A 25,608-nucleotide genomic window follows, 5' to 3' on the forward strand; every position below is an offset into this window, starting at 1 on the left:
GAGGCTGCGTTATACACAATAACAAAGCGTGTCGTGGGTCAGCTGATCGGTCCGCGCACGTTATGTTTTCTCCAGCTTTTTTTGGGGAGCGTTCAAATTCTGGATTTTCGTTCCAAATCCGAAACAAAAAATCCCAAAATTTTTGTTCGAACTCCGATTTGTTCGAATTCCGGGACGTTCGAAAACTGAGGTACCACTGTACCTAGTTCTTTATAGGCTAAAAAATGAATCAATGGTGGAACCCTGTCACATTGTCTTTGAAGTTCAGTTCTGAATTAAAATAAAATTTACATTGTGCTGGGACATATTTAGCTTTCGATGTCAAACGAGGATCAGAGGATGTTTTTTTTGTTTGAATGGAACGTGATTATTAAGCACATATCCTGATCATTTGGATAGTTGAATAGATAAACTGGATTCATCCCTCATGCTTTTTGTCTGTTGGAATAATCACAGTTGACGTGGGCAACGCTGTTTGTGCAGCTTTAAGAGTGACTTAAATGGGAAGCAAATTATTTGTTATTCTTTTGCTTTTCCTGCAGTTTGAAAATGGAAAGCTTAAAATACTATTTGTTTACCGACGTTCAACACGACGATCCTCTCTTCATCACTTTTGTTATCAAGCGAGCACAGCCACACATTCTCATTAAGATAAAAGTCTCAGCGCTTTCCCGGCTCTGAGCTGCACTGACACAGTCTCTGAATCTCCGCTATGACTCAGAAATTATCTGTGGGCTAAGTTTGAAGCCTTTAAATGCTTTAAAAATGTAGCTGCATTGATGTGTTCCCTCACTAGAGACAACGCCAGCTGTTACACTGCCTGTAGCCACAACACTCGCAGATTACATCTGCACTTAGGTATCACATTTCAAGAAGACCCAATCCAAAACTTTCTGCAAAACAGTCTGCAGAATCTCAAACTAGCTGTGGTGACTACTGATGGACTCCCAATGGTATATGATGTTTTTAGACAGGAGTAGTTCATTTGCATCCATTGTGCAGCTGAAGCTCACGCAGGTTACATGACTTATGTGTGATCATAGAGGGGTAGTCGAGAAGTTCACTGCTATAGTCCGAACTTCACCGAACTAATGCGATAATTTGGTTTTGTGGGCCGTCATGTAACTCAATGATGTTTTAAGTTCAGCCTTGAAAACCAAATTGCCGGATATCAGACTGACAATGAATCTCACATACTGGTGTAGCACCACATTGGAATACGGTTTTAGATTTTCAATGACATCCAGTTAAAGTATACACAATGGCCACATCACTCACAATGCTCCATTTTACATTGTACCACACCACTGACTCTTTTGGTTTCATCTGGTCATCATTGTGATCAAATATCAATTGCCAAATAATAATAAACATCTTAAACCCACTTGTTTGTGAATAACACAGGAGGGACTCACATGACATCTCAGAAAGACAGTATTTCCACTCATACTGTAAGTTAGTGTAGCGTTGAAACTGCGTGATGTCACACTGACTCCCATCTCCTAGGTGCTGATTTCCAGTGCTTCTGCTCTTCTGTGTTGTCCGTTCTTATTCTTGCGATGGACGACTTTCATTTTATTCATTTAAGTCATTTTCCTACCATGGCAAAAGCATGGTAGTGACTTCAGCTCCAGCAGCTTCAGAGGGTGCATTCACAGATTCTAAAAGAGAAAAGTCAGTCTGGAAAGTCTGTCAGTCCAGGACAAATCTCTAAAAAAGTTCCTTGATCAACACATTCACACTCTTAATGTTCCAAATAGCGACTATTTTCAAGTGGACTTTTGCATCACAGAGCGATGCATGTTAACCAGTTCTGCATATCGCATAGCATTACATCAATGAAAGGCCGGTGGGAGGTCTAGACTTGAGGTGATGCCCTTTTCACTCTGAATCGCTGTTTGTGTCACATGGTATATACAGCACCTCAAACGACCCTAAGTCTTGCTGCCTACTTGGCACTGGTGTGGATTTTGGAGTTTCAGCATAGCAGTGCGACGATTACTATTTTGATGTTCCGTGATGTCTGCCATTTTGACTTTGGGACAGATAACCCTCAAGAACATCCTTCATGGATGTCTTGCAAATTTCTAGCCTTGTATAAGTGGATCTTATGGAAACAATTCAAAGTCATGACTTACATTCTTGTCAGATTGTAAGTGGAAACAGAATGGAAACTCGAATCTGTTCCTAGAATATAACAATCAATCCTTGCAAGGCAATTAAATTGCTTGCCATTGCTTCAAGATGAACTGGCAGGACCACAGGACCAGGCTCTTTAATACCTGCATAACTGCCAAGCGGCAGAAACGAAACCTTTGCTATGTTAATTATGTACATTAAAAAGACATTGCAAACAAAAAACTGCTAATTGTCCATTTTGCTGTCACAGCAGCAGAAATACAAAAGCTCTCCTTTTTCCTCTGAAAAACACCCACAAGTCTTAAGTCGTAAGCAACGCTGGCTAACTTTGGAAAATGACTGTCTTAATATATATATATATATATATATATATATATATATATATATATATATATATATATGCTCTTTTTTCATCGTGCTGTTTACTGGAAAACAGTAGGTTCCAACCTCCACAGGGCTGAAGGCTTCTTCAAGGACTCGTAGTTGAGGCTGAACAATTTAGGTTTCGTTTAATCTCACCATAAAAGAGAAAACCTCAACGATCATCTGCTCTCTTCAGATAAATCTTAACAAAACCATGTGAGCTATTATGTACCATAACTGGTGAAAGCACATCCTCTTATGTCAGCGTCCGTGGAACCCTGCAGTATATAGTAGCTGTTAGTCCTTCTTGAGACACCTGCAGGTAGTGATGGGTTGGTGAGGCTTCATGAAACCGTTTCCCCATTTTTAGAATCCAAAAGGTGGCACTTTTTTCTCCAAAATATTTAGTTTCAAACAACAATTTCAGGAAAACCTCGTGACATTTTTAAAGTGAGATCACCGCCCTCTGAACAGGGTTTCATGAAACCTCACCAGCCCATCACTGCCTGCCGGGCACAGATGGCCTCTGTGGTTCTCCTTGGATGGCCACACCAAACATTTACCCTGAACAAATTAGTTTTGGCCTACTAAAAAATTAGAAGGGCAAATTGCTAAAACAGCGAAGAACGTGGTGAAGTCGCTGAAATAAAGAGAAATAAGGTACTTTTTATGCCATGAGAGATCTCTGTAGTCACATGGTGACATGCATTTCTTTTCAACGGTGGAGCTAAAACAGCTGTTTGTAGAGATGGAAAATACCCTCCGAACAGGCAGAAGTATTTGTAATCTTGACGGTAAAAAGGAGATCAGAATCAGACCAAAGTAATCTGCCAATTATGAAGCTGTGCAAACTGTAGTTACATCGTGAAAAAATAGTTGATACTCAGCACATTGTTCTGGCATTAGCTGGTAGATCAGCTTACATGCCTTCACGAAATGAAGCTAATGAGAAGATCCTGAACCAAAACAACCTGATGTTCAATTAGTAAAAGGAACAAACAAAGCTCAAATAATCTTCTTTCACGAAGCAGAATGTTTTCCTCCTTGAAGATGGTCTCAACAATAAGCCTAAAGATGTGGGCTCCAATTAGTTTGTCAGATGGCAAAGTGCAGCTGGCGCCTTCGTGCTGTAAATGTTCGTCACTAATTGGTAAAAATCTGCCGCTGAAAAACGAGACGAAACCATTTTACATTCCTTCGTTCATGTAACAGCCCAGTTTACACTGGTAGTTTTGATGACAGGCGGGGCAGCAACGCCTACTGGAAAACGAATATAGCTCAATTGAGGCGCTGAGACGCTGCTCAGAGTGTTTGTAAAACCGTGTTGTTTCACCCTGCAGCAACAGCACGAACGGGATCTGAATTGTGTCGTGATTCCAAGATAAAGCCGAGGCCGTTTTTCTTAGACATGGAGAGTAATTCATGAACGCCTCAGTTTTAATCCAAGTGCAAATGCGCATTTGTAGTGCGAACAAAAGGAAATCTTTCACAAATAAAGCAATGCATCATAGTTATTGGTGCCTCAAAGATTCATTTCTTCAGGTGACAAGTTACCTGAAGAAATGAATCTTTGAGGCATTAATAACTATTTCAGTTGAGACTCTTTGATGTCATATATTAAAAGAAAAAAAATCTGTATTATGTTTCAATTGTTGTCCATAATTTCAATCATAGGCCGGAGAGAATATGTCAACTGAAATGATCAAAGACGAGTATTTCCAATGTAAATTGTTGTCAGTCTACATCACAGCTCACCAACATGAGGCCCACAGTAGCCTACAGAGACCAAGACAGTCGCCCAAGGGCCATTAAAAAAATTTAAATTCATGTAATAACCATCTTATTATGTTTGATTTTGTGATTCCTTTTTTGTTACACCACTGGAAATTATTGTGGAAACTCAGCAAGGAGACAAGTATGTGAGAGGAATAACATTTATCATCCATTACATATCATGATTTCAGAAGTGTGTACTGAACTGATGGAAGCACTTCAGGTCACACAGGGCCCTTGGAGTAGCTCACGGTTGCCAAAAGGTTGGTGACCCCTGCTCTACATCCACACAGACACTTTCCTATCGAGTCTTTTTTAATGCCGGTTGTTGTTGTTAAGTGATGATTTTGAGGGAGATAGCCAAGGACGCTGGGCAGTGATGTCCTCATTTTCCACCCGGAGACATGGTGTTTTCAACTGTACTCATTGTCATTATAAAAGCTATTTTTTGTCACCATACGTACTGCGGGTGCATTAGTTATATGAAGCAATGGAAGGAGCTGGATGAGTCAGGCCTCTTTGAAGCTGCTCCACTCTTCCGTCCGCACAGAAAGACTTTCACAAAGTGTTTTCCACATTAATGTTAACAGGTGCATCAGACCTCCAGACCTCTGCAGCAGCTAAAGTGCTATAACACAGAAATAAATCTATAAACAGGTAGGGCAACTAAAATCGATAGAGGCCTTTTGATGTGTTAGTGGCTGCAGCAGCCAAATCCTCTCACAAGATTTTCCTAGCTTGTTTCTGGTCCCTTGTCTCACTGTATCTATCTCTTTTGCTGCCTTTTTCCCTTTAACTATTTATCTTACCTGCCACATTATCTGATATATCTATATTGTGTTTAATGTATTCTTGGCAATACAGTGATCTTAGAAAGTGTAAGTTAAACAACCAACAGTAATAAAATGTTTATAAGTTTTAATAACGAATGAAAAACAGTAGTCCAAAATACATATCTAGAGCTCATCAAAAATTTGAAACCACAAGATCAAAAAAGGGGAAGGTGTGCCACTGAAATCCCCAAATAATACACAAAACCAACAAGAATTACCGTAATTTCCGGACTATATGCCGCTACTTCTTTCTCACGGTCTGAACGCTGTGGCTTATACAACGACGCGGCTAACAAATGGATTTTAACAGGCTAAAGAGCGTCATGCTGCCAAAATATTGAGCCCTGTCACATCAAACCGATGAAATTGCAGGCTTTTTATTGACCCTATTGACCGTGTGTTGGCAGCTCCGCCAACAGAACCGATCTCCTGGAGCAGCAGCTGAGACCAGATGTGGTGTCGGAACTTCAGACACATGGACGAAAACAGCACATTTGGAGCACTTTAATGTAAATAAAAGATGCGAGGAGTTCATGATTCAAGTTCAGAACATTTCCAAGTTTGTTCTATCAGTCAGTCTATCCTCAATCCTCTTGCTTTTTTAAGCTGGGCGCACCACTGACCTTTCTACGGCACAGACAGCACCACTGCACCTGCGACTTATAGATCGGTGCATGATGCATGAACAACATCTATATTCCTTCTTAAATTTAGTGGATGGGGCTAATATTCCATTGTGCTCTATAGTCCAGAAATTACGGTGATTGCAGTCCAGCACAAAATTACAAACTAACAAAAGGAGAAGCACAAAGACGAAACAAAAGAAAAAAAAATAGACCAGAGAAATCAAGAGACAAAGAATGGCAGGCTCTGTGGAACACTGAACACTCCTCTAAACCCTTTAGGTGCCATGGTCACAAAACAGCGGCAGGCAACGTTGCAGCATTTAAACAAGCCAAGCTCCAAATATGGAGCCTAATGTAGTTGCTGCTTTACATTAAACAGATGGCGGAGGCCGGTAACTTCATTTTGAGCAACATTTGTGGACGTGTTGCTATCAAAGTTTTGGAGTTTGAAAACTACTACTGGTGACAAGGACAGATGTAGTAATGTAGAGAGCGAATTGGACTGACTCAGAACAGAAGACCATACAGATGCTTATGCGTGTATTCTACAGCTGCTTCATGGTCAAACCACGACGGAGGTAACAGGAATAAAAAATTTAAAAAAAGGAAACGGCGGTCGTCAGCAGTTGTGGTGTACATGGTGCCGCTGCGAATGACAGCGATTATGCCTAGAGATTGCGTGAGAGAGGAGTGGATGAGATAAACACCTGTAAAAGTGACATGATTCATGATGGCATGTGACAGGTGACATCATTATATGCAAATTATGTCAGTGAATTTACTTCCATGCCAAACTTTGGGTCACACTGAAGATACTTCTCTTTTACAGTAACACATTTGAATAACATAAAAAGTGCACTTTTTGAATCAATGCTAACCATAAAGCACAGATAATAATTATGCATCCATTCATAGGCTATTCACAGTGTGCAGTGTAAAAAAATAGAAGTAGAAAAATGTCATTTTCTGTACTGTGTATTCAGGGTAAAGGTTCTTAAGAAAAGTAAAAGAAGAAGAGAATGTTTCAATAACCAGGACAGCAGAACAAACCGGCTCTACTTCTGACTGTGTTTGAAAAGAACAGCATGTATATACATCAAGTTATCAAAGAGTCAGAATCCATAGCGAAAGTAGAAACCCTCCAGGTCATTTTTTAAAACAGTCGCCCTTGTCCAAGCTGTCAGGAGTTTTGCTTTGAACGTCAAACTGAATGTGAAACAAGGAGGTTTTTAGTCAGATTCCTTCTGACGTGGATCACTTCATAAAAAGGAATGATTCCACAAGAGGGTTCAAATACATCACTTGAATGTATTCTTTGATTGAGACGTTTCCGAGTAAACACAGATTTTTGTGGAACTCTCTGAATGTATTTGGAGCCAATATTGGCATCTCTGATGCTGTGGACACAAGTTTTAGCCTTTGAACCTGTTCTCCTCCATGTTTATTTGGTACTTTTAATATATTTTGTTGCACTCATTCATTTGAAGTTGTGTGCAGTTGTGTGTGTATTAGTGCCCAGGAAAAAGCACAACTGCATCTGAATATGCTGCCACAACTTGTTCAAAGACATGCACAAATGGGTGTAGCACCAGGGATAAAGAGACAGCAGGATTGAAAGCCTCCTGACTGGAGCATGGAGATGGATTGTTGTTGAACACAGTGTTTTTGCCACCACACACAAGTGTGCCGTGAGAGTCTGTCAGGTGGCCGTATCTAGTTTCACCCAATTTGTCTGGAGATGGAGGTAGACAATATGATGACAAGAAGTCACAAACAATTACGGCCAGTTGTCGAGCTACCAACGTGAGGCCATGACATGGATTCGGTCACATTCTTTCTATACAATATAGATCTATGCTGATGCCACTCGCAGTGCGCAGTGTTGCGCAATGCTTCTCTTCCCACACACTCAAAGCGAAGAAGCCGGTCAAACTTCGAGTTGTTTTTCAACCTGATGTGCCTTTAATGTGACCACACCCCTTCACAACAGAACGATGGATTGTTCCTTAGCGGACCCACGACGCCAAAGACAATCTGCGCTGCAGAGCTAACAGAGCTAACGGCTAATGTGACGTCACTCTTCAAAATTGTATTGACTCTTGTAGACTGTCAAGGTTTGCTTTGTGGTTTGAAAGTCAGCTAAAAGCTAAATGCACAACCAAATAAATGTGCTCCAAAATGTGAAGAGAGAAAAAAATTGTTGTTGTTATGAAGCAAGCTGAGGCAAAGAATGTGACTGATACGACTGGAAATGACACACACTAGAATAAAATCATGCAAAAGACATTATGATAAAATTGAAACAGTTATTTAAAATAAAGAAATACATCTTGATACATGTTTTCCATATTGCCCAGCCCTTTGTGGAAATATTTTTAAACAAATGTATTTTCAGCAATTTGTTCCCACAAATAACGCGCCGTAATCGCCAAATGTCACTTTTTACAATTTTTCCACAAATCAAAAGGGATTTTCTACAGGACTTTCGACTAAGCACAGTTGCGCTTTTGCTGAGATTCCTTTGGTGGTGAGCACAGGATTTTTCAATGAACTAGCAAGTCGAATGTGAAAGGTTTGCTGGAGCTTTGGGACGTAAGGTTCATGTTGCATTGTTGTGTTTCATTCTGATTTTATACCCAATGATCTTCTTTTAATCTTTATCTTTAAGGGCTTTTCAGTACAACATACTGTAGCAGTATAGATAGTCCACTTACTGCATCTATGCTTTCATCAATCTCACCTCACCTCACCGATGTCAACACACATCCCTCAGATCCAAAATATGTCACCTGGAATAGATAACACCCTGCCGTGAACTTGCTGAACTTCTGAATATTAATTTGACAAAATAAATAAATAAAAGTCGCTGCAAATCTGCCAAAGAATGCAGTGGAGTCAGATGGCGGCAGGAGTTAAGTGTTTCATATTTGATCAGGTAGATACGCATGGAGATTGAGCTGTGCGTCTAATCCAAGCGCCTTGACCTTCTTCATTACCTGAAACCTGGTTTAATTAGCCATAATTCCAGCGTGATCGGGATAAATTGCGTGGTAGAAAAAGTGTCTCCTGCTCGAGGTGACTCATGATTATTTGGCACTGGCAACGACGACCGCGTATAAGGTTACAGATGCACTTCAAACCACTGGAAATGAAGTCAGTGTTTAATTTATTCAGTTATCCCACGTTGCACAAGCATTTGTTTGCCACTTTTGTAGCATCCACGAGAAGCGCTTTCATCCCAGGAACATACCAGTGCCTGACCTCCTTTTGACATTCAAATGCTGAAGCTATGAAGTTATTTATTTTCATGTTTATTTATTTAGTGAAAGGGAATAACTATTAACATCAATGCGTAAGACTAAAATGTAGTGATGGTAGGTGAGGTATCAAGGTATCAACAGTATTGCAGGGTTGGTGAAACGGTGTCCTGATGTTGAGCGGCCACTAGATGATGCTCTCGATTTAGAAATGCTGTGTGGTTTCACTGAAACTTCTCGCAAACCCGAACAGGACTAAGCAGTGGTTAACTGACAATGCATGTATGTATGTACAGTATGTAGTGGTTCAAAGGCAAACATGATACAGAGGACAGTGCCATCTGGTGGCCTCTGAAAATCAAGACACTGTTTCATGAAACCTCATCAAGACTTCAGTTCTGTTTCATGAAACCTCAGCTACCATCAGTACTGAAAGGAATGTCATCAAAAAGTAACCTCAGAGTACCCTATTTATTTCAATAGTTCACAATACCAAGCATGACAACCAAAAAAAAAATCTTTGACAACATTTATTGTCATCATCAAAATAGTGATCTAAGTGCAAAAAATTAAAGTAACAACTCCACACATCTTTTTGGAGTAAAGACAACCCATGAGCTAAATTAAATAAACAACCTAGACATTTAAACAGCCTATTTAATAACACACAGGTACAAGTGACCAGCCTTTAATAGTTAATATAAAATAATTTAAAAAATAATAATAATTTTGCTAAATTGTGCAAAATTGCCTACTCTTTTGTAGTTAATAAATAAAAATAATAACAATAAATTACCACACTGTGCTCTGCCAGAGTTTGCATATGTGTCTGTTGTTTGTCTGTCACTGTTCATTCTTCCACATTCCTTGACATGAAGACACTAAAATGCTTCCACACATATCTACATTGTCCTCCATATCCATGCTTTCGCCTTCTTCCACTGCTTGTTTTTCCGTAGTGTGTGCAATGCATGGTCTCTCGTTGGTTTAATTGGCCGCAAAAGATCATGGTCTATGTAGTTTAGTGTTACGCTCTATTAGGGTGGACAGAAAGGTAATATTTTTCCCTCGAGACGCACTGTTTAATGTCATGACAGCGGTGCCATGTCGTGATATCGTGACACCCCTATTGACAACTGCCAGAAAACAGAGGTGGAGAATCTCTCACATGATTCATTTGTCCAATTTGAGTTTGTCTTTACCTTGGATATCAGGTGTCTTCATGATGAGTTCATTTTGGTCAAACAGCTGTCAGATGAAGAAAAAAACATCCTAAATGTGTCCTGTTTTCTGATGAACACACCACCAAGCCCAATGTCACAACCTTGCTGCTACCGAGACACGCTAAATTTCTCTTTAATAGTGATGTCACAACACAATAGGCAAGGCAGGCAATTGTCCATGGCCCCCAGCTGTTGCTTGTACATCGGGGGAGATGCCTTGAAGAGGTCGACTTGAAGGCTGCAGTTAGGATAAGGATAGTTATTCGTCACCATATTTTTTTTTTATCTTTGCGGCTTTTCTTGCACACAAGTTGGGGTATTTCTCTGTGACTTGGTTCGGTGGTCTGGCAGTAATCGCAAGTTGCAAACAACTAAACCAATCGAACGGCACTGACAGCACTTGAGAGCATAGAAACATGCAGCAAAGAGGGGCTAATGAACGATGAGAAAGTTCCACGGGATTGGTCAAAATAGCCGTCTACTGGAGATATTGAGAGGGAGGGATGCCTAATGCTTGCACAAAAAAAAAGAAAGAAAAATGAGAGGAACAGTGTGTTGTGCCATTTCGGGATTAAACACACCACGGCGGTCGGATGCGGAACTGCAAAGAAAATGATAACTGTGTTTTGTGTTGAAACATATTCCTAATTTATTTTAGCCTGATCATCTCAAGGAGCATCGGTCTCATGCATCAGTGGTCTCAGTCTGCAGTGATTCTATGATCTGGAATAGAAGGTAGAAGACGACAACAGTGATCTTCATACTGTATGCCTTACGTAGGACACAGTATGAGGCATTCAGGAGCTTTACGGATCAGTTTGAAAAAGGATGTCACACTTATACAGGTTGCTTCAGGTTCATTGATATGCAGTATTTTGACTTTGATGTATAATGTTGCAGCGTCAAGACAGAAATGTATACAAGTCCAGAAAGAAGAACTATGTCTTTTGGCTTTTGTTTATGTCCAGACGACTTGGTTGGATGGTTCTGCACTATAATTCCTTACAAAGGTTTTTGCCTATTCATTCATGTGTCAGTGTCTGTACTATACAAGTCAAATGCACAGCACACCTTTGGAATTCGTTATTCTTAACTGTTATATTTGTGGCTGCTAATACCCTAAGTGAGATTAAGTGCAATTCAAAGATTAGAAGTCGTTCAAAGCCAAATGTTTGACAGCAGAGAGTGCCATCTACTGGGCTCTGACAATGACAACACTGTTTCATGAAGCCTCTCATCTCAACATCAAAGATAATTTTTTCTTGCTTTAAATCGCATGACAGTTAAATAAATATAACAGAGAGTGGGATCTGCGTTAAATAATACTCATGGTCTCATGAAGCTTCATGAAGCACGGTCTTAATTTTCAAACGACACTACATGACAGTCTTTGCTCTATTATGTTTGGATTTTGATGATACTTGTGATATGTAAACAAAGCGGCACCCTGTGATAAAATGATGCCACTCCTGAAACTTCACCAGTTGCCTCAAAACTGAGTGAGGTGTTTATTTCAAAGTCCCAAATCTTTGAAACTCTTCAAGCCGCTGGGACAAAATCACCAAAAAAGAAAGTGACTTGACAGGTTTGGTTGGAGGACTGGAGGCAATTCATTACTCCATTATCCTGCTACAGTTGTAATTACTGTATCAATAGTGCTCATTAAACAGTATTGACCTGCAGACGCTCATTTACTGTCTTCCCCTTAAAACTCTCCCCGTCCTCTCTGTCTCCCAGCGATGTCCACCCACTGCTCCGCCACTCAAATGCATATTCACGCGGTGACGGCCAGGACGCTGACAGCTCATTACGCCTTTCAAAATTGAGTTCAATTCAGTGCGATCTATTCATCTATGCTGCGCCGCTGCCCATCCAAATGATTTCTTTTCATTAGGCGGAACAATAGCCCATCTGCCACATAATCTAATATAGACCACATCCTGAGAATATTTTGAGCTGGCTTTATAATGATTATTGTGTTTTATTACCAGGCAGTTGCAATGTCTTGTGTCAGCAAACTGGAAAAGTGAATTCACCTCAAGAGCAATGCCATTCCGCTTCAACAAAGAACACGACGATGAGCACATTTGAGGTCAGTGTTCACATTACTGGCCACACAGAAACTCAACAATGCTATTAGAGAGGAACACAACTTGTAAAATACCTGCCGTGATCCCGCGAACCTGCAAGACTTTGAAATATGGATCACTTTATATTCGCAAACTGGTTTTCACATCATGATTTGCCTCATCATGAGTGCATGTCTTTTTAAGAAATTATTGTTTTAATTTTTATTGAATTTGGTTCAACATTACTTGCCGTGATTCAATATTCAGTGTTATTCAGACAGTTCTCAATTGTTATTTTTGAAAAAATGAAATGAACATCGTCATATTTTTCTTTTTTTATTTGTGCTATTCACGACTAGGTGACGGAATCTTTTACTATCACACAATTTTGATTCCAATTTTTGAGGACACAAATAAATTTTTTTCACAATGATTTCTGGCCACGATCTAATTTTATCTGCTTCACAAGACAGAATGACAAAGAAAGACATTAAAGTTTATTTTTCACATGTATTGCGTCCATATTCAGATGGAATTGTTGCAACTGTTACATAAAAGCAGTACCACACACTGCTAAACTAACAAGTAACAAAAGTAAGTAAATAAAGTGCCTCTTTATTTAACAAAAATAGACAGTCTCACTATAGTCAGTGTTTGCCCCGGTAATATTTTTGACATGCGATAACATTATCGCACATGTTTGACCATCTGCTTCTCCATGTGTACGTTTTGAATGACTATTCGTCCGTCCTGTAGATGTAAATCAGGAAGCCGAAAGCACAGCGGAGAAGAAAGTGAGATGGTCTTTTGATTGACAGGTGTAGTTGTAAAGTCATGCCAGATGCTTCTTTGTTTGTGTTATGTCCCTCTCAGTGTTTTCACGCATATAGTAAAACCTGAAACGCCACCCAACTCTGGACAGAGCTCGTACGATCTCCTTCACCGCCATTATTCTTCTGGTAATTTCCCATGCCGGACGCACATGGGCTGGTGATGTCTGGAAAATGATGGATAGCCAGTGGATCTATTTATTTATTTAAAATATTTCGACGTGAATGTATTTTTTGGCACACCCCTGCTTCAGTTATGAATTCATTGTTAACCACTCAAGAGAAAATCCTTGGAGTACAATTTTAGTTTTGGCCTTGGAATTAGTCATGTGCTTGTGAGGCTTCATGAAGCAGTGTCTAAACTTTCAGAACTCATAAGGAGACGCTCTGCGTTCAAAAACAAAGTGAGGTTTCAATGAAATAAATGAAGCCAATGACTTTAGAGCAAAGTTTGCCATCTAGTGGGCTCTGTAATTGAGGGCACTGTTTCATGAAGCCTCACCAGCCCATCACTACAGGGAATTCTTATTTTGCTCTCTCAATTATTTAAGAATGTTGCACAGCCAAAAATAACAATTTGTATTTCAGTATTGGAGAGTTGTTTTGCTCCATGTCTTGTTGAGTGTTTGTTATAAAAAAAATGAGTTAGTTTGTTGTCTTTAGGATGGAACCATCCCTCAGGACAACAACAACACAGATCATTCCACCCTCAACAACAGAGCTCGATAAGTTTCAGAACATTTAGATGGCACAGCAGGGGAGCTGGTCCCATCAGCCCATTCTCTATTGTTATGATGGCAGGTGTCGCTGTGTGTTTCAGCTCAATAGTCTTCATGGTCTGTGTGTATGTTGAACAATTGCGCAGCAACAACACCCCTTTTGAGAGTTGGTCCACCAAATCTACCTAAATCTGACTTCCATAAGGCTGCCGTCATCCTGTGGAGAGACTACACCCTCTCCTCTACATGCCCCTTCCGTTGTCTCATCTGATCATCTGATAAGTGTGGCTTCATTAGCAGCGGAAATTACACATCTATTAGCACTTTTGTGATGTTAATAATGACTTCAACTGATTACCACGGCCGGAATTGAAAAAAATCTTCAATATTTCATCGCAAGCAACTCAGATACATCGAGACTTTTTGGAGAAAGGTGCTTTTACGTGCTTATGCCAGCAGCTTTCTCGTGAATCTTATCTCCCGTTTCCCCTTCACTTATTGTTGAGCTAAAGTTTTTGCCTCTCATTTTGATGCGTTCACGAACTCGCAGGACAGGAATTGGTCCCAGACACGTAAATTGATTTGGATGCTTTATTTTCCTCTCTATTCATTTTCTCTTTATCCCTTTCAAACAGTCAACTGCCTTTGTCTTGACAATGCAGGTTTCTAAAATTTCAGGCAAACAGATGAATCCACTGAAAACCAGCTAAAATGATGTAGTACACATGGCAGGCATTTTGGTGTGGAGCAGTGACCAAATTTTGACTCCTACATGCACCATCGACAAGAGCAAGGGAGCAATCTGTAAGAGTTTAGGTTACCGTAATTCCCGGACTATAGAGCGCACCAGAATATTAGCCGCACCCACCATATTTAAGAAGGAAAATAGATCTTGCTCATCCATAAGCTGCAGCAGTCTATAAGCCGCGGTTGTAGTGTTTCCCTGTCTGCACTGTGGACAGGTCAGTGCTGCTTAAAAATGTACAAGGATCACTTCTAAACTAGTTTAGAAAATGGGCTCCAGCATGGAGACAGACTCATGAAACAAATGTTTTGAACTGGAATCATCAAATCCTCACATCTTTTATTGACATTATGGTGCTGAAATTGTGCTGTTTTTGCCCTCGTGTCCCAAGTTGCACAGCTGGTCTCAGCTGCTGCTCCAGGAGTTTGGTTCAGTTGGCCGAGCTGCCGGTTGAAATCGTCGCATTTTGAGCGCTTCAAGGTCACCAACACGCCTGTGATGTCATGGGTTTGATGTGAGAAGGCTCAATATTTTGGCAGTGTGAGGCTCTTTAGCCTGCGAAAATCCAAATATTAGCTGCATTGTTGTATAAGCCGCAGGGTTCAGACTGTGAAAAAAAAGTAGCGTCTCATAGTCCGGAAATTACGATTGTTCTAAGCTCTAGTTTGCTTCTGATTTGGGAAAACTTTTCGAGCATGTGCTTCTCAACTGTTCTGCAGAAACACCTGTGTAGTTTTTAGGATGACAGAAAGAGGAGCTGAACAGGTTTCCTCTTTGGTCCACTGCTACTTTTGTGAAGTGACAACTTTCGAGGAGGCAGATGGATGAGTGACGTCATGGCTTTCAGGAAGCTGTGGTTCAGCTGTGCAGACACGGGCCCAGCATTTTATATGTATATACACTCTGGGACCCGTTTCAAAAAGTATCAGATCCAGAGACTGAAAATTCTTGTGGATAAACTGCCTCTCTGACACAGAACTTGCTGATACCGCCGGCTGTCTGTGTGGACAGGGCCTGACTCTCATAGATCTGGTGTGGAGAGATTCTATCTCTCCCTGAGAAAACCGCCCTGTTACACTTTTCTGCTTCTGCGGTTTCCTTTTTCCCTGCCTGCCTGTCAGTTTCGATTTCAGTGTGGTGCAATTAAGACATTCAAGCTGCCAGTGAGCGTTTCCTCTACATTTGGATCTACCTGCCTTTAACCAGCCATCACATAGAGTGGAGTTAATGGAGGGTTGAACTGAAAAACTTGGCTGCACCTTCCTTTATTTACCTCCAAATACATGATGGGACTCACTTTAAAATCACATTCTGTCCACAGCGAACGCTATGGTCTGGCAACAACTGCTGAGCAATAATATTTGCATCCACCACAGATCTGCGCAGTGGAATGCTCAGTGCCTTGTTGAGGGTGGAACAGGGACAGGAACCGAACAGAACACGGAACTCCGACCCCTTCTCACTCCCAATATGTTAAGTAGTGGATGTCTGTGTGTGGATTTCTGCGTTCCAGAGTGACGCTGAAGTCGTTGCGATCTCAATTTGAAGCACATGCATGGGCAGCACAACACGGAAAAGAAAGACTGAGGTTGAGGTAATAATGGGTAGATGAGGTTTCATGACACATTGTCCTGATTTTCAGAGGCCACCAGATGGCACTGTCTGCTCTAAACTGTGTAGACTTGAACAACTAATTCAATGAAACCTCACATCATTTTTAGACCAAGGGCGCCATCTAGTGGCCTCTGAAAATTAAGGTATTGTTTCATCAACCTTCTAATACTATCTCATGACACCTCATCTCCCCATCACTACTGTCAGCTACTGAGATGACTCTATATTCCAAAGATATCTAATACTTTCCCCTTGATTCCAGAGAGCCTGGGTGCTTCGAATGCAGCATCATTGCTCAATGACTTTGTCTCTCTACATCACTGTCATGTCTCTCCTCCCATATAATCGCTGACTCAATAAGTCAATTCCATAACTTGTTTTAGTACAGTTTGCCTTCATTTTCATACAATTACGAACAATTTCTATTCGGGGACTGTCCAGCGAAACAGGAAGTGTTCTTTGAGTATCATAAAATATCTACACACTGTATCTTATACCCAAGATAATGTGTCCAGTTCAACACAGTTATTCCCAAATGTTCATAAGTTGTCAAAAAAAAGAAATTTGCTTTGGCTCCACCAGCAAGGTCAGGTTTACCAGCTGGGATAAGGCGAGTGAACTGATCCCACCTTTCTATTATGTAAATTTATTCCCTGACACCAGGATAGGATTGGCTTCCGCAGTGAGCCAAGAGTGCTGACAATAAGTGGGACTCGGTGAATGTGAGATTTAGTACCTACGGTGGAACATTTGTCATACAGACTGAAGGGCTCGACAAACTCTTGCAGAAGCCGTGTTCCATCTGTATGGGGTGTAGGGGTGCTCCAGTCTCACAAGAGGAAGGGCGTGGGTTTGACTCCAGTCTGAGTGACTATATATGAATAACAAGATTCACGGGTTGGAGTGAAGCTTTTACCAGTGGAGTTTGTGTATCCTCCATGTGCGTTGGGGGGAGACACAAACTCCAATGGTACATACAAAAGTGAACTGATAAGCTAATACCTACAGTGTACTGTGATAATCTAATACAGACATTTTTGCAACAGTCACACTTGAAGGCGTTGAGAATTCCTTTACAAATCCAGGCATGAACTAGGAATATGTCTGATGTACAGCTCTAAGCCAAAGAATAGTTCATGATTTGAAGAAGCATCAGTAGAAATCTGACTCACAACGCAACGTAGACAACCCTGAAAGTCAAATTTAATTTTCATCCATCATTTGTTTTCATTTACCATGCAGTGAAGAAGGCTGAGTGACTGTGTTGATTCAAATTCATTGTCCACATTTTTGTCAAGAATAGTTGACAGAGATAACTACACTTAAACAAGTGTTTTTATTAAAGAAAAGAAAGAACATCAACCTTGAATAAGCCAGAATTAATGCCACTTGAAAGCAAAGTAACATTTTATAGGCCAAGAAAAAACAAAAAACAAAAAAAACATCATTTGATTTGTAAATAGGACAATGGTTATTTAAAAACAAATGAAATCAAAAAAGGGGGTGTCGAAATGTTGAACTGTGTGGTGGATGTCAAACTATTGGACTGGACCTTTAAACGCACATTGCGCTTTTAATAATTTATGATCTAGCCAATTGGTCATTTTTCTGCACTTTCTGAACTGAAGATGAGATGCACTCATTTGATCTCAGATACTTGCTGAGGAAGCTGAGGAGAGAGGGAGCAGCTAATGTGTGGTGTGTTGGTCAAGCATGTGATGATAATGGGAGATTGACTGTAATGAGTTCGCTACACTGTCCATTTTCCGATCAATATTTGCACCCAGAGATACGAGCTGCTTCAGAGCGTCCCAGTTGGCTGGGTGTCTCTGGCCGAGGAGCCTATTGCACCTTAAAGTCTTTGTTCCAAATGGTGCCGCAAACTGATGTGAACTGTTTTTGTTTCAAAAAAAGATTTGAGTTTTGTTTCCACTATTCTTCTGAACAATTATTGTTCTTATATACTGTAGTATAAAAATATGTTTTGGTTTATTTTGTGGGTTGAATTAATGAAATATAAATTGATTCCCCTAAATTCTGGACTATAGCGTGCACCAGAATTTAAGAAGAAAAGTAGAACTTATTAATACATAAGAAGCACCGGTCTGGTAAACTGCGGGTGCAGCAGTGCTGTCTGCTCCGTAGAAAGGTCAGTGGTGCATCCGACTTAAAAATGCCTGGGGATGACTTCAAAGTATCGAGACTGACTTGGCAGTGTTCTGAACTTGAATCATGAACTCCTCACATCTTTCATTTACATTAATATGCGCTGTTTTTGACTGAAAACAGCACATTTTTAAGGTAGATAAAACGCCTGTGATTTCATCGGCTTGGCAACACATTACTTTTCAGTGTGTAGAAATCCATAAATTACCCACGACCTTGTGTAACCTGCAGTGTTCAGAACGCGAGGAAAAAGTAGCGGCGGAAATTACGGTAATTACTTGGGTCCGCATCTTGTACGAAACATTCCACAAAATATTTAACAAAAGGACTTTCGTCATTTGTTCAGCATCTTAAGTCAGAATCAGAGACAAGAAAGGGTGAAGAAAAGCGCGAGGTGCACCTGATTCCAAATGTATATGTATTTCTCTCACGCTCAACTTGGTGCAATTACTGCCAAACATCAAAAAGCGTTTTGTGGAAATGGAGATGTTTCAGAAAACCTCCGTGGTTATTTGTTATCTCTAAGGCAAAATCACAGATGCGAGTTTTCAGGTCTGTTGCCGAAAACAGATTCTCATCTGGGGAGAAGTGAAAAACAAGACACACCGTGAGGTAAGTCGCAGAGACGGGAACACGTTCTCAGTGGAGCAGTTGCAGTAAAAAACCATTTCAGGTTTATCGTCGCACACTTTGTAAAACTATCAATTAGTTTATACTAGCGGGATGTTGATATTGTCGATGTCCCTGAATGTGTGCGGGAAAAGGGAGGCCACTGACTGAAAGACTTTAAATGAAAAATAAATTGGGAACGTCAAGTAGTTTCAGTCAAATGTAATGATCTTCACCTTCACCGATGTGTCAAGGAATTGAGCAAGACATTAAAACAAAGTCCAACTTCTTTCTAATGAATCGCCATAGTCGGAGAATTTATGTATGTATGTGTATCCAGTAGGAAAGGACGAGTGTTAGAGAACCATATTACCAAAGCTCAAGCACGCAAGTGTACTACAACTTTTGTTTAACACTGAGTTGAGTTCAACACTTATGCATAAAAGTGCTGCACTTTTTTTCTCGAAACAAGCCAGTTCAGGACTAGAAATAAGAATTCTATGGTGATGTTGTGTAACCTACAAATAAGCAACCAAGTTCAAGTACAGTACTTGAAATGAGCCTGACAGTGGGATATTGAATCCAGTTTCAAATATATATGACGTGGTAACATGGTAAAATAAATGACTGAGATGTGATATGGCTGTGTCTCAACGTGCTTAAAGTAACACTCGAATTAAGAAACTAGTTTAATTTGATGAGACAGAAGGCGAGTGTTGTAAAATATCATATTTTACCAGTTATTTACGTCATTTTAAGATTCCCAGTCTATTATAGACAAAAAAAAACTAGGCTATGCTTCTGATAAGATTATTATTATTATTATTATTTATTTTTAATTTATTTATTTTTAATTATTATTATTATTATATTATATTATAAAATCTTCCTTACTTGAAAATACTTTAAGCAATACTTGATGCATTTCAGACGACCAGTTCAGTCTGACTGACAGAGCTGCTCAATTCTGTTTCCACCCAACAGGCGGTTAAGTTCTAACTACTCCAAGGGCAGTTGGTATAAATACACCAAACTACTCCACAACACACTACAGCATCATCATGTAGTCAGCTTGTATGGATCAGCTTTTGGTTCACTCACCGGCTTTTATATGGAAAGTGGCAGCGCAAACACAGCTCTGTTTTACTTTGCATATTTGTGTGTTTTCTGAAATTTCTGTATTTAAAATGAACGTTTCGTACCACATCATTCTTCGTAATTTTGTTGAATTTTGATCTTGTGTCTTTCCGCCTGCTTGTTGACAGAAACTGGGCACTTTTCCAGACACTGTATCGACTTCGACACTGTATGGAAAGTATTCTTGTTTTATTTTCGGAGTCTGTTGGTGTTTTTCCTAGTGTACGTACTCTGTCCAACTATGTTTTGTTTGCTTTAACTGATTTGAGGGCATCTCTCTGGTTTACCCAACACATGTTGCTCTCAGTACAGACTGAAATGATTTTTGTTTACAGGCTATAAACGTGAAGATGCAACTGCATTACAATAAGCTGTTTTAGAGTGTATTTGCCCTGCTCATTTCTGTTGTACATAACGTAGTGTAGGATATTAATGCTCCTATCTATAGACAAAAGATTTGCTTCCAGACTCCAGTTTCAAGGAGTCAATGCTTATGGGCAACATTTGAGAGTTTTTCAATGTAACATTGAAATGCTTTTAAAAGCTTGGAGCTATATCAGGTATATGAAGATTTAAAGGGGACCTTTTATGCTTTTCAGTATTTCACTTTTTCGTCACTAAGGTTTGTTTAAGTGGCACGTCCATTGTCTAGTGAGGCAGCCATTTAAACTTTGACTAGATATAAGTTAAAAGATTAAAATATTTACTTGCGCAATAAAATGCACAATAGGGCCCATGTAACTAACCAACATGTTTTTCTGCTCCAACCGTCTATTTAACATGTGAACGAAGAATCAAAAGGCCTCTGAAGACTAAGCTGTCGTCCTGCTCTCAAACACACGCTGGTATCAGCCTCAAGTACCACCAGGGCCTGGCAACTCTTTTCCCTGAGCATTTACTTTTAAGATGATCCGTTGAAAGATTTTCTTTCCGAAATTAAACTGGACTTATTTATGTTGGCCATTAATGTTTGTGCCTCGGAGTTGCATTGCCTGAAAACATTTGCCTGCAGTGGATTTTTCCGAGCAGCTGGAACGGTCTCCAGCACTCCACAAGAGGTGCAGTAGTATATAAAGCTCCAGGCTAGCTGCAGGATTCTTGACAGTTATGAGGGCCTAATAGTACCAGTGCAGCAAAGGGAGGAGTTGGAAATCTTGGGGCAGGGAAAGACAGAAAGACAGAGGAGGTCTAATGAGAAGAAGAGGCAGCGGGAGGGCTGGTGATGACGGCCTGGAGGAGAGATCCAGCGAGTCAAGCTTCCACACAGATGTCTTTCTTTCCCTGTGTGCCTTTTTAATATCCACTCCTGTCATCTTCCCCCGCAGTTTGACAATCCTGACTTCGTGATTGAATTAAAACACAACAATTTTGGTTCATGTGAATGCAATATATTTTTATGTGTGCAGCTGTTCTAGATGGCGGTGGACTTTTAAGGGAACAATTATATCTTGCAGACATGAGTTTGTTAGCTCTGGATTTAGTGAGATCAGTTCATGAATATCAAAGACGTTGATGTGCGTGACCTGTTTTAGAACATCACTGATAGAGGTTAACAAGGATGGGTGAAACTATCAATGGTATATTATATTTATCACTGGTTTTCAGGGGAAATGTCATGCACTTTCCATAAGAAGGAGAGGGTGTTGCTTCCGAAATAAGGGTCGTCTTCCTCCTTAGTACGAGGGGCCACACACACACACACACACACACACACACACACAAAATCATTTGTCATCATCTGTCAGCAACCCCACAGGTGTAAAGAAAAAAAGAAAATGTGGTGTTGATCGTCATGTGTGGTGCACCCAAGACAGCAGATCAAGAAGCTTGTCCTCCAAGCCATAAACCTTGTGTGATCCCATGTGATAAAGCAAAGTCACATCACAACAAACAGAAAGCACAACACCAACGTGTAAGTGGACATGATGACGGTGGTTAGCTACGGGAAAATTCTGAAGGACAAGTCATGATCACTGAGCGACAGAAACACATCTGCTGCTCTTGGAGCTAAAGTTTGTGGTCGTAAATATTGAACACGGTCAATAGTTCCAGTTGTCAGCCATGACTGTTTTACAAAGGAGGGATAGATGAAGTATCATGAGACAGTATCATAGGAAGACCAATTTTCAGAGGCCACGAGGTGGCGCTCTTGGTTTAGAAATAATGCAAGGTTTCATTGCAATTGTTGTTCAAGTGCAAACATTGACAGACAGTGATCTCTGGTGGCCTTCAATCAGAACAATGTTTCGTAAAACCTCAACAACCCAAAACCTCATCGACCCATCACAAGCGTTTACCATCCTTGGGCGATAAGGAGCTAAGTCAATAAAAACAGCCCATTTAGTGTTATGTTTGAGGCCCTGTTGAGGCTGAATGGTGAGCCGAATCTGTGGCAAGTCCAAGTACACAAAAAAGGTGTCCCAGCATTCTTAATGGCTTCTGGTTAGTGATGAGCTTTTGTTATTTTAAGGTGGTTTTCAATGTAGTGGTTTACAAGTGACATGACGTTTCATTGAAACGAGTTGTTTAAAGTGCCATCTAGTGGGCTTTATTTACATAAATGATTACACTGTTTCATGAAACCTTCAGGCTAAATCCTACACACTCTGTGTTGAATTAAAGGAATAATGTCTGCTACCATACATCGGAGAAGCTGTTCTCTTCAGTTAACCGCTCAAAAAAGGGTGAGAATCAAGCTGAGCTATTTGTTGTGTTCACAGTAATGTTATTCCTGTATTATAGTTATAGGAAGCACTGTGAGATAGCAGTGAAGAAAAAGAAGACGCTGAGTTAAGGTGTCATCCTGAAGCTGTCGAAGAAGGTTGTTTTTTTCTGCTATGCTACCTTGCAGAAAAAAAATGAGGTACCAACTGGAATTATTGCTTCATTTCCACTACACTATTGTTGTGACTGTTCAGCAGAGAAGACACATTTTTGTACCTTCCAAGTTCTCTAAGTAAAGAGCTGTTGAAAAAGCTGTCAAAAGACCACACACTGGCCATGTGTTGCGTCACCGTGATGCCCATGTTTGGCTGTTTCTTCCGTGTTAAAAGTCTTTTGGTCGGAAACCAAATATTGCACTTTTGGGCATGACTATTACTATTACTGCACTGCAGGTGTACTGGTGAGTATTATCTTTATTTCAATGCATTGAGCCTGTCAGAAAAGTGGTAGCAGCTTACGGTGCTAACGGTAACGGAAAAAAAAAAGTACAGATCATGGGTAACTAAAATTGTGTGTCTAATGCAAAATAGATGCGTGATCAGCGTGTTTCGTGGTTTAAAGTAGGGCTGGCTTGGAGACAGACAAGCAGAAGACGCTCGGATACCAGCTGGACAGCAAAGACCGATCACTCCAATAATGCAACAGTGGAAACCCACCATGTAAAATAAATGAGGCCCAGTGCGTGCGGTATTGAAAAGTAGCACAACCACTGCAGGTGCTCAACCCCCATAGAACCAAAAATGAATGAATACATGTGGAGACAAATATCGGCGGTCACAACTCATTATTATTTATCATTATTCCTTGGGTTTAAATGTTGTTTAAACATGTCAAGAGAACCAAGGCGACGAAAAAAAAAAGTCCCTCCGAAAAACAGGTGAGATAATGAATTCATCCCAGAGTGAAGCGACTCCATTTTATATCCATTAATGGAGTCGTTCGGTAGCCAGAGACTCCATATCAATTTATTGGATTGTTTAATGTAAGCATGCATAATGCAGGAGGATTAATTGAGAATGGCTGCACTACCAGGAGACTGGTACATCAAGAAGTGACTTCCAATCTGCTCTGCGGTTCTCTCGCCTTCAGATATCAGCAAATGAATTCACAGCGGACGAGGGAGAAACATTACAGCGGCCACATTAGTGAGGAGTTTTTGTTTTGCAGATTAGCAGATCGCTGTATATCTTCATTTGCTTGGACACGTTCCTCAGAGAAGAGACCAGGCGACACCTGCATTCTTTATCTACTTTACATTACGATGACATTGTTAGTCACAGTTAGCCAGTGTGAATTCATGGAATTATGGTGAGACAAAGTCGAAGCAAAAGAGAGACCTGATGCTTAGATGGGAATATCTAACACACAGTACTTTCTTCGGATGTTTTATACATGTGTTCATGCAAATTGTTGACATCTAGACATTGTCATTTGAAACAGTTTACTATATTACAACAGTAAATGTGGCCAAAAAAATAGCGTGAGCCAAAGAACTTGCAGCAGATGTGGGCACGCAATTCAATTACTTTTTTTTTTTAATGGGGTTATAAAAATGCATTCCTTACTTGCAAAACATATGGCTCAATGATGCACATTATAGCATGCTCAGGGGATGCCATTCTTTTCATACCCACAATATTATGAGCGCCCCCCTAGGCCTGGCTAGGTCATTTTCTGCTAAAATACCGTATTTATTTGACCTCTGTGTCAAGCCTGCCCTGAAGGGTTGCTTTTTTATCCATGGTGAAATGTATTATATTAGCACTTCCAGCCCAGTGACAGTAGCGGTGCCTCCCTCCAGTGTTCGAAAAATAATCAGTGCATAACAAAAAAAAAAAAAAAACTCCAGTGGGATGTGGAAAAATATAGAAAAATATTATTTTTGACCAACCGCAGTGCATGACGGAGGAACTTAGAAAGCCAACTTTTCTTGATATTGGAAGGGGAAGTATCCAAGCTCGGTGAATCCCCAGAAGAAAACTTCCCTAATGGGAAGTTATGATAGTGCATTACAGGACGTGTTAGGTGCCCAGGAATCTTGAAGGCAAGACATTTTAAAACAGTCTTAAACTCATTTTAATAGACTTGCATTTGCACGACGTCGTCCAGTTATCTGTGTTATAAAAGTTTAATTATGTTATTATAGCATGATTGACTCAACTGTGTGGAATAAATCCAGTCATGTATTTTATCAGTAAGCGGCGGGCCTTATTTTGAATTATATATTTGATAATGCTTCGAGAAAAATCACAACATTGGGCACCAATTACCATAAAGTTTGGAGTATGGAGCACACCGGAATATTAGCCGCAACCACTACATTTAAGACGGAAAATAGATCTTGTTCATACTTAAGCCGCAGGTGCAGTGGTGCTGCCTGCACCGTAGAAAGGTTGGTGGTGCTCCTGGTTTAAAAATGCATGAGGATCTCTTTTAAACTAGTTTTGACTCATGAAAAAAACAAATTGGCAATGTTGTGAACTTTAATCATGAACTTAAAGCGCTGAAAAATGTGCTGTTTTCACCCAAGTGTACAAAGTTCCAGCAACACAGCCAGTTGCCGTTGCTGCTTCTCCTCTCTGGTCCTCCGAGAGGTCGGCTCCATTGGCGGAGCTGTGGACACGCGGAAACCAATGCATTTTCAGTGCTTTACGCTCAATAAAACACTTTTTCAATCGGTTTGATGTGACAAGGCTCAGTATTTTGGCAGCATGACGCATTAGCCTGAAAAAAATCCACATATCAACCGCATTGTTATATAAGCTGCAGGGTTCAGATGGC

The sequence above is a fragment of the Synchiropus splendidus genome, chromosome 10, assembly GCF_027744825.2.
Source record: "Synchiropus splendidus isolate RoL2022-P1 chromosome 10, RoL_Sspl_1.0, whole genome shotgun sequence".
Classification (NCBI taxonomy): domain Eukaryota; kingdom Metazoa; phylum Chordata; class Actinopteri; order Syngnathiformes; family Callionymidae; genus Synchiropus; species Synchiropus splendidus.